The sequence below is a fragment of the Dermochelys coriacea genome, chromosome 13, assembly GCF_009764565.3.
Source record: "Dermochelys coriacea isolate rDerCor1 chromosome 13, rDerCor1.pri.v4, whole genome shotgun sequence".
Taxonomy (NCBI): Eukaryota; Metazoa; Chordata; order Testudines; family Dermochelyidae; genus Dermochelys; species Dermochelys coriacea.
Genome location: NC_050080.1, coordinates 22,425,921 through 22,436,896, shown reverse-complemented (window position 1 = coordinate 22,436,896; position 10,976 = coordinate 22,425,921).

Below are 10,976 nucleotides of genomic sequence, written 5' to 3'. Positions count from 1 at the left end.
CTGAATGCTCAGGATAATTAGTGTCAAACATATCACGCTACATCTGTGGTGAAGACAGCTCAGAAGACTAAATGGAGTCCCTTTGTTTCATATGCTGACAGTATCTGTGACACATGCCAAATTCAGAGCATTAATTCATCCTTACAGCACCTCTGTAAAGTAGGTTAGCATTATTCCCATTTTACAGATGGGAAAATGGATGCCCAGAGAATTCAGGTATCTTACCCAAGGACGTGCCAAGTTAGTGCAAAATTCAAGATCAGAACTTGGGATTTCCTGACTGCTAGTCCCTAACTCAATCAGTCCAACTGTGCTTGCACCTCCTATGTACAAAGACAAACTAAACATGTTTTTGTCTGGGCATTTTTTCTTTTCTTTGTATCATTGAAGCCTCTCCAATAGACAATCCTTGTTGGCCATCTTTCAGTCTTAGGAGATCACCCTAAAGTATCCTTCAACATAATGTGTACTCTTCTTCTCCAGCTTTATTAGAAGGCCACCTCTATTAAGCACCAACTTTGGTCAAGGCCTTAAGTAGATTGTTAATATAGATTGCACTTAAAAAAAAAAGCCATTATGAGGGCCTATTGAATTTTCAGCTTCTGGGCCTGTTATAAGGGTTAGGTTATTGAGGACCACACACTCTAGTCCTGTAATTTTTTGGTAGTTGGAGAAACCAGTGAATTTGCCCTGCTAAATCATCTGGATCCTGGTTACAATGTATAATTAATATATTGTAAATATATAATTTCTCAGCCAGGGAGTATATTTTTTGCCTTCCTTCTATGTATTTTCCAGTGGGTTTTTTCCCCCCAATCATTTACTAAATATATATACACTCCCTTTATTTACCTTGGTCTAGACCTTTCTGTGGTTTCCCCAGCCTTTGCAGGAATTTCACAAATAAATCACTGCTCAGTCCTTAATGCAAAGGGAAAGTGAAGAGTCACTCCAGGACAGGGACCGACCCGTCTGACTCATTCATGACAGGTATTGATGGGTTTTCAAAAGATAGCATTAATGCAGAACTAGCTGGATGGCCTGATGAGGAGAAAGTGACTTATGAGTCTACCCATAAAGTCCCTAAAAAGTATTTTTCACAAATATACAAGAAAGAGAATAAGTGAGAACAAGACAATGCTAACACACAAATAGTGAGCAATGGAATACACCACTTATTATGCAAATATAGCTAAAGCCCTCAAGGCATTCTATAGAACTGACCTCACATGGGGGCTAACAGTGCCCCAGATAAAGCAGGCAGAAGATGTGATGCACCTCTGGTGAGAAACATCAAGATTCTGGATTGCAAGAGAGTTACAGTGCAGGGTAACAGAGCAGGATTTTCATGTGACCTGGAATATTATTCCATTTGCCCCAGTTATTTCTGCCTGATAATGCTAGTTTCTTCATAAGAACCACAGTGGAAAGCTCATTTAGTATACATTGGCAGAGATTTTCCTTTCCTTTTGCTGAGAATAACCCATATCGCCACCAGCAAAAGTTGTGAGATCCCCCCACCCATCCATGACCCCCTGTCCCAAGAGGAAATTATTCCCCAAAATGCTAATGACTGATTTTTAACTTCAGGTAAATTTTCTGGCAGCGGTTCTCAAACTGGTCTATGGACCAGGAGTGGTCCACCAATTCCTTCCTGGTGTACCTCACAATGAAACATGTGAAAATCAGGCAGTAAGGAGTTGGGATGTTAAGTATATCAGAGGATCTCTCTCCACCAAACTGGGCCACAGAATTAAACTCTTTGACTAATGTGTTTTGTACAGATCACTCACCACCAAAAAATGTTTCCTTAAATGCTACTCCAACACCTGAGATTTTGGGGCCTCATTCTGCTTCCCGTGCAAAATGAGTGTGCAACCAGAGACTCACTGGGTGTGCAACCAGAGTCAAAAGCTGGGTCATGAAAATTAATTTGCTTTATACCAAAGGAGAAACAAACTGCTGCTCATGCAGCCCAACAGTGTCCTCTGGATTTTTTATTATTATTATTGCAAGGGGATGCACTCAGATATTGTGTGTGTGTGGTGTGTGTGTGTGTGTGCGCGCGCGTGTAGTGGGATGGCCTGGAATGGGATTAAACAATGGACTCCTGTGGGAGTTGGACTGCATATGAAGTGGAAACTTTCATTATTTACCAAACAGTCAAAATGATTTTGCTATTGACAGAGGCTTCATTAAGTCAGCCATTCCAATGTTTGAAAACACTGACAAAAAAGAAAGAAAGAGCGGGGGCAAGAAATTCCATTTCTTCTTAAATTGAGTGGAAACATCTTCAGGAAAATTAAAGAAAAACCCGAGAGGAGGAGAAGAGCAAAAGAAATAAATGGAGCCAAGGCTACTTTCCTTTTTCTTTTTCAATCTCCCATCCAACATGCTCCTGGTAAAATCATTACAAAGGCCGTTTACTTTTAAAATTGAAAGATTGGGGAGAGTCATAATGAGATATTATGTGTAAAAGTTGCACATAAATTTCCTCCTGTCATATTTTGGGCTCGCCTAACGCATCCCCTTGGCAGGCCGGAGGGAAGCTGATCGCTTTAGTATAGATTGTGTGTGCTTCAGTAATATTGCCCAAGGACAGAGCTACTGGGTGGCTGACTTGGCTACATGCTGATTTAGAAATTAGCTGGGATTTTATTGGCCACACTAAATTGTTCTCAGAAAAAAAGAATACATTTTTATTGCAGAACAAGGAAGGATGATTGGAACAAGGCTCTTTTCCTCCCTTCTTTCTCTTTCAGTGGATGCCATTTATACCTAGTGCACAGTTTTTGTTCTTAACTAATTTTGTTGTTGATGCTTTACATTGTGGAGGGTCACAGAAGAAAGTAGCTGTGACCATGCTATGTAGCATGGGGAGTGTCCCTGTACAGTTTCAGAGTAGCAGCCGTGTTAGTCTGTATTCGCAAAAAGAAAAGGAGTACTTGTGGCACCTTAGAGACTAACAAATTTATTTGAGCATAAGCTTTCGTGAGCTACAGCTCACTTCATCGGATTTTCCACTGAATGCATCCGATGAAGTGAGCTGTAGCTCACGAACGCTTATGCTCAAATAAATTTGTTAGTCTCTAAGGTTCCACAAGTACTCCTTTTCTTTTTCCCTTTACAGTGTTGCACTTAAGTTCTGGGTGCCTAGAGTCTTGCCTTATGTTGCCCCTTTTAAGTTCTGGAATTTGACCATTGAATATTCAGTTTCATAGGGGTCTCAGCCTACTGGTCATAACAGGTCTAAGGAGGACAATGACCATCTTCCTTTTTTTAATAGCTGCATGGGGGAGAGGGGCCCTGAAACTTTTTTGTTGCAGTAGCATAGGGTCACAGAATGGAAAAGTTTGAGTACCACATTATATTTGAAATTTGGGGTCCTCCTTCTGTAGGGACCTGACCCAAAGCCCAGTTGGAAAGTCAATGGAAAACTTCATTGACTTCAGTTGGTCTTGATTCAGACCCTTGAACTTTGGGTTTCTTCCCACATTACTAGTAACTGGGATTTAGAGTTACGGTATTTCTTTTTTGCCTCCATTTATTCTAACCATACATAGAGCATTCAGATAATATGGTGAGTGACACCACTGAAGTGCCTGCAATAAATAATAATGCATAATAAAATGATGACTACACATTTCTTTTTAGAAATCAAGAGTCTGTCTCTCTTCACATCCCATCTGTATTCTTTCTCTAATTTTTGATGCAGAAATCTTCTGAAACTTAGTGTAAACTAGGAAGTAAGAAATACAAGATGGATAAAGCATGGCCAAAATGAGACACTTAAGCCAATAACCTTTAGTGTGGGAGAAGGCCACATGCAATCAAACCATAAACCTGTTCTTTGGAGATGGGCCTGCATCAAATCCCACAGATCTGAACACCCTAAAACCTTGGGCAGATTTGGGTCTGGATCTGAACTTCACAGCTGGCTTATCTCTCTTGCCAAATGGAAACCTGCATCTCAACTTTCCAGGGCAGTATTTCAGATTAAGTGGTTCTGATAATTATCCAAACTTCTCTGAACCAAATCTCCAAACCTTTTGAGTTTGTCCCATTGCAGATTTTGCATTTCCTACTATCTTCTTCATCATTGTCATCATCTCCTGGTATCACCCACAAGTGAGGTTAGAAATTTTAGCTCTCTTCCTGTGCTTCAAAGCAGCTTTGCCTAAAATTGACTGCAGAATCAAAAACACCATGTGCACCAATTAAAACACTTTCACTGCCAGCGTTTCTAAATACCCAGTTCCTTCAGGAACCCAGCCTGCTTTCATCTTATGTGAGTTGTAAAACAGGCACTGGGATTTATTGAAGTGTTTGTGCTGTTAACGTGTCATACATCATGCCATTAATTAAGAGAAATTCCTTTTACTCTGTTGGGTGGATACATAATGTTGGTGGCATGTGTAAATTATCCATGTCTCCCCACACTGGTCTAACCCCAAATTGTATGACTGATTATACCCAAGGGAATCCAGAGCATCTTCAGGTAATTTGCTTGCAGAGTTTCCAAACCCGAGGAATGAAAGGAAACTCTACATTCTGCTCCATTCCCCCTTTAATTAGTAACAGAGAAAGCAGAACTAAGTAGGGTGTGGCAAGTACATGTGTTCCCAATCACGGCCCACACAATGAAAATGTTTTCTTTCTGGGACAATCACAAGAAACCTCACAGGGATTTCGGCTTTTTTTATGCATGTAATGCAATAACAATCATCATCATTAAAAAGTTAACTCTGAAGCTCAGCGACATGCTTTAAAAATTGGTTGGCGAGCGGGCTGATGTTCCCAACAATAACAGCCCACGCATGACCTTTCACATGGAGCCATATGAACAGGGTAGTCAAGCACTGCAGGCAGTGAATTTCTGGCCGATTATCACATATGCCTGCGGTGGTGTTATGTGAGGCATGAGGCTGAAGTCTGAGTGACTTGAATTAGGACTTGTTGAATTCTGAACATTTCAGAAGGGCAACTCCTTTTCTGTGTGTGGTGCACAGAAGCCAATTACTTCTGTAACACTTACTCATCCTATTTTGATCATACAGTGGGCCCCTGATTTTGATCATACAGAGGACACTCTTTACTCTGGCTTGCCAATATGGTGACATGCAATCAAATGACCAGAACACCCCATCTTAACCGTTCTTCCCATCAGCACTTCCTTTCTGAAACCATGGGGACCATGAACTATGCAATTGGATGCCTGCACTTTTTTTTTTTTTTGTAAAGTATCAGAATTCCCCTTCGATTTCAACTTTTGGGCATATTCCCCCTCAGAATAATTGTAGTCATCTGAAGGGAAAGATGATGTATATGTATATTAATTCCATGAGTGTTCTCCTGATGAAACATGCTGAAGTGACAGTTCTGGACACAGAAATTCTCTATTCACAGAACAGGTACAGCATAGTCAGAGCAGAGTAAGCTTCCCCACCCATTGCTTGTCTCAACTCAGATTTGGAGTCTCTATGTCTACCGACCTGCCATTTAGACAGCCAAGAAGGGTGCCAGTTAGACCCACTTGTGCTAATACTTTGTGATGTGGACAACTGTCCATGAGGAACTGGACTGAACTCATTGTAGGTAGCCACCAGATGATAACCACTTTCTGACATTAATGAGCAATGAATTAGAGCTGACACCTAAGTGGTGAAAGACTCATTGCCAATTCCTGAGTCATCCAATTCTCCAAAACTGAAAAGTAAGGATAGACACCTTTCCTTCACAGTGTAAAAATCACAGGCAACTAATCCCATTACTCTGCTTTTGTAACCAGGATACAAAAGTCATTTTATAAACAATTAATAACATATCAAAGCCATCATTTCCTTACTAAATCAGTTTCTGAAATGTAACCCTAAACCCATTCAGTGCTGACTGGGGATAATAATTTACTCCATTATGAAGATAAAACTACTCTTCTGGAGTGCAGGTCTCTGACCTAGGCTAGCCTACAAACCACAAACAATAACTAGTAGGCAGGCCCATTTGGGTATCCCAGGCTCTCTTTCCTATGACTTCATCACAATGGAACAGGGCACTCTCAGGAGTAACTTCAGCATGACAGCCAATCATTATTGCCAGAGCTGGCAATATTATTCTGCAGAGTATTATTCTCCAGCTCAGTGCCACATCCTGGGACATGCAGGGAAGGAAATGGTGCACATAGCACTATTAGCACAGTGTGACATTGCACTCCATATGTTTTATGGAAATATGCTAATGAGTGTGAATATACTGTAACTGGAATATGCTTTATGCAAAAGGTGTCTTGTAAGGTATCATTACAAATCTTATAATCTACTGAGCGTGTTCATCCTATTTGTATGAATGTATCATTCTTCTGTCTGAAGCTAGAAATATGAAGTATTACTCTGAAGTCCTATTGTAACTATGCAAAGTGTGGACCATTAATGGTGGCTTGGAATCTTGATGGCTCCCATTGACTAGGACAATTGCTTGTAAATGGTTCTGTTTACTTGTAAGCCTTCCTGTATACCTGGGTGCCAGCCAGTGAGTAATGAAGTCTCACAGGACATGGGAACATATCACATGATACTGGAATCCATCTTAAATCTGGTGCTTTTCCATTTAGAAGGAAGGGTGGGAATCCAGAGAGAGATAAATGATTTCTGCCTTGTGCCAAAGATATAAAAGGGGGTAGAACAGAAGAAAGTCATGAGATATCCCCTAGTTACCACCTCAGCTGGAACTAACAAGAACTGTACCGGGGAAAGGATTGGGCGCAGACTAGGAAGGAGTCTAGTCTGTGAAAGAAGCTTATTGGAACATCTCAGAGTGAGATTTACCTGTATTCAGTTTCTTAATGTATTAGGCTTAGACTTGAATGTTTTGGTTTATTTTACTTGGTAACTTTACTTTGTTCTGTCTGTTATTACTTGAAACCACTTAAATTCTACTTTTTATACTTAATAAAATTACTTCTGTTTATCAGTAAACCCAGAGTAAGTGATTAATACCTGGGAGAGCAAAGAGCTGTGCATATCTCTCTATCAGTGTTATAGAGGGCGGAAAATTTAGGATTTTACCCTGTATACGCTTTATACAGAGTAAAATGGATTTTTGGGGGTTTGGATCCCATTGGGAACTGGGTGTCTGGGCGCTGGAGATAGGTGACTTGCTGAGCAGTTTTTGGTTAAAATCTGCAGCTTTGGGGGCATGGACCAGACCTGGGTCTGTGTTGCAACAGACTAGCATTTCTGGTTCAACAAGGGAGGGTACTGGAGTCCCAAGCTGGCAGTGGAAAACGGGCTCAGAGGTAATTCCAGCACATCAGGGGACAGTCCCAAGGGGGTCTCTGTGATCAAACGCATCACACACAGGTCACAAATGACTCACTTTATGATACCCTCTAAAAAAGTGACTCACCATCTGATGCATTCCCTTGCGGCTGGGCGTGATGTAACATGTTCTCCATCTCTGGTGTCCCCTGCTGACAGCCACACTGGCACTGTAGCGGTCTGCTTCTCATGACTCAGCTCTCTGGCCAGGTGACTTTTTGGCCCACCCCTTCTAGGGTAACGGAGAGTTCCAACAAACAATCCAGTGACTTTATGTCAGGTCTTCAGCCAGACTCTGGGCTCAGTGACGCTTGCTTCCTTTATCTCAGGTGGCTTTCACATCATTTTCCTTGATGACTGGTAAGGGAACCTAGGCCCTCCTTCTCCTCTGGGTTCCAGTCCAAAGACCCTGTAACAAACAGCTCAGATCTCTTTCCTCAGACTCCTTCCTGCCACCTGGGTTACTCCTTACTTTGGCTAGTCTCTAAGACCCTTTCCCCAGCCCCTTCTGGGGCTCACTCTCCACACTTTTCACCCCTTCCTGGACTCTGGAGAGATTTTTCCAGCTCCTCAACAGAGCAATGCCTCCCAGGACTTTCTCTCTGAAGGCCCATACCCTGTCTGCCTCTCCCAAAGTTCTTAGTTTCAGTGTCTCTTTCCTCTGTAAACCCAACTGCTGGGCTGCCTTCCTGGGGTCTTGGCCTCAAGTCAAGGCTCATCCCAGGAGGTCACTCCATCCCTATGGCTTCCCAGGATCTCTCTGATTCTTGGCAAGAGCTTCCTTCTCAGGAGAGTCTCCTGAGGTGTATTGTCCCCCTGGACCTCCTGCTTCTCTTCTACTGTCCTAAAGTTCTTCCTTTATTAGTCACCTGGCTGCTTGCTGCTGAGATTCATCCTTAATTCAGCCACCCAGCTCTTCTCCAGCTGGGCCTAATCTTAAACTGGGCCTGGTCCACCTTCCAGCTGTAATCAGGTGCATTAATTACTCTCTGGCTCCAGTTAACTCTTTCTGTGCCACTGTGGGTTATACACCCCATCACATACCCTGCCCCTCAAGACTGTCCCCCACGTGGTAGATACCCAAAAACAGACAAACAAATGGAGCATCGTAGTTCATTATGTTGGTTTGGGACATTTCTCTGAGCCATTTACAGAAGGGCTAATTTCATAGGAAAATCTGCTGATTTCAGCAGCACTTTCTTGGGTCTGCATGGAATCCAACTTTGATTTTATATTTGCTTGGCCTTCCCCCATTTAACCTTTATTTTGCATTAATAAAAACTTCATCTAGGCTACTTGTAAGCCCACATGGAGAAGGGAAGGCAGCTGGGCCAAAGGAAAGCACTTCCAAGAGCTGAATATCAGGGAAGCCATGCCATAGGGAATTCGCCACCAGCAATTGAACAGCAAAAGAAGATGTGTCACGGGGATATTGGTACCAGAGGTTGGGAATCAGCAAAGATACAGCCTTGAGAAACCAGTGCCAGGGGTTTGGAATAATGTGCCAAGGGAAACGGATACTTCAGGATGTTGTGCCACAAAGAACAAACTCAATGGTCAGGCAGTCAGGAAAGGTGTGCTATGGGATGTCAGTGTCAGGCATCGGGAACACACAGGCATCACAGAAAGCCAACAATAGGAGTGGGGTGGGAGGGTTGATTGCGCCAAGGAAGATACTGTAAACAGAGTTACTGTTCTGGCTGGATCTCTGTGTGTGGCACATATACAGAAAGCCCCTCAAGGATGTGGCGTCTTCCAACCAGGAAGGATCCTTATGTCAGGAAGTAACTCTGAGAAGAAGTAGAAGAGTATGTGCTTCCTGCCTCAGTGAGAGAGGGAAGTTCTTTGCACCTGGGGAGAGTAAAGGACTGGGGAGAGTAAAGGACGGCTCTGGAACCCTGAGAGGAAATCACAAACATGTGATATACAGTGAGATGTTTGGCAAAACCCTAGACCTGCAGCAATCTCCTTGGGTTTCTCTTTGCAAACTTTTTCTGATGCAAATGAATCTACAGCAGATAATTTTTTGTATCAGTCTGAACTTTCACTGAGGGCATGTCTACACTAGGAGCACTTCACGAGCATTCTGGTATACTATCATAGCAAGGTACTTCTAGTGTGGACATAGCTAATACTGACAAAGTCGTGCTTTTATCAGCATAGCTTACTCCATCCACCCCTGTACAAAACAATCTTTATCAGTAAAAATGCAGTTTGGCTGGTATAGCTGCATCTACATTATATCCTTCCATCAGTACAGCTAAGTCAGTTAGGGATCACACCTCTTCACACCCCTAACCAACACAGTTGTGTCAGCAGAAGTATGCAATGTAGGCATAGGCTGAGTTTCATTTTCAGCAAATGTTTGCTGCCATTTCATCAATTTACCTGACAGGTCATCATGAGAATCTCCCTTTAGGAAGAGGAGGATGGGCATTTGGTAAAATATACTACCAAGTAACTGGATTTCCTGCACAGTGTCTTTCAGCCAACCTACAACAAACAACCTCTTCTGGGAGGTTTCAGTGCAAAAGTTTCACTTAGATTTTAGTCAGATGTAGAATTGTATAAACTGGAGGTCAGTTCATATCAAACACCTCAGGAAGGGAGAGGTTCTGAATCTGAACTTCAGTTTGGATCTCATATTTTCCACTGTTCCCTATCTCTATAAGGGGCCTAACCAAAGACCCCGTTCTGAACATCTCTGCAATTTGGCCTGCACCTGCATAAAAATTCTTAAACTTTGGCCTAGCTCAAGTGTGAACCTTTTGTAATGAAACCTGAAATCATAAACAATTTGGATATCTTGACATTCTAACTTGGAAACAAAATCTGCCCCCAAAAAGTGAAACTTTCGCCAAGTTGCAACCTTATGTGTATGACTATGAAGTTATTAAATGGCTTACTTTCAGGATTGCATTTGTAAGGGGACTGTTGCCCCCTTACTAACATTCAGTGGGGGTGTTTTAGTTGCTAGCTCCCAGTACTAAAAGGGGGGTCAATGGGAAATCAGGACCCTGAGACTGACAGTCCCCAGGAACAATGGGGAGAGGCCAATACTCCAGATCAGCCTGAATGACAGGGCGGGCAGGCTAATCAGGGAGTCAGGAGGTCAAGGAGGTGTGAGCTGGAATTGCCTGGGTCAGACAGAGTGGGGCCGAACTAACGAGAAAGCAGGGGCCCAAGCTGAGCTGGGGAGCAGAGCTGTGCCAGATCCAGAGGGACCAGAAAAGCAGCCCAGAGAGAGCAGACCCTGTCCTGGGAGCAGAGCTGCAGCCCCAAAGCCAGAGACACAGCTCAGAGAGAACAGACTTGCCCTGGGAGGAGAGCTGCAGCAACCAGAGCCAGAGGGGCCAGAAAAGCAGCCCACGAAGCAGGGCAGCGCTGGGAGCAGAATCACGGGAGCAGAATCACAGAAGCAGCCTGCAGAGCAGACCTGTCCTGGGAGCAGAGCTGCAGCAACCAGAGGAAGAGGGGCCAGAGAAGCAGCCCAGGGAGCTGGAGGCAGAGCAGCAGCTGTGCTGAGGCAGAGTGGAGCTGGAGCTGGAACTGGGGCTGGAGCTGGAGCAGTCCGGAGCCGGGTGTCATGACCAGCTGTGGAGAGCAAGGGGGGACCCTGGGCAGTGGGCCCAGCACTGGGAGACGCCTCAGACTCGGAGAGGG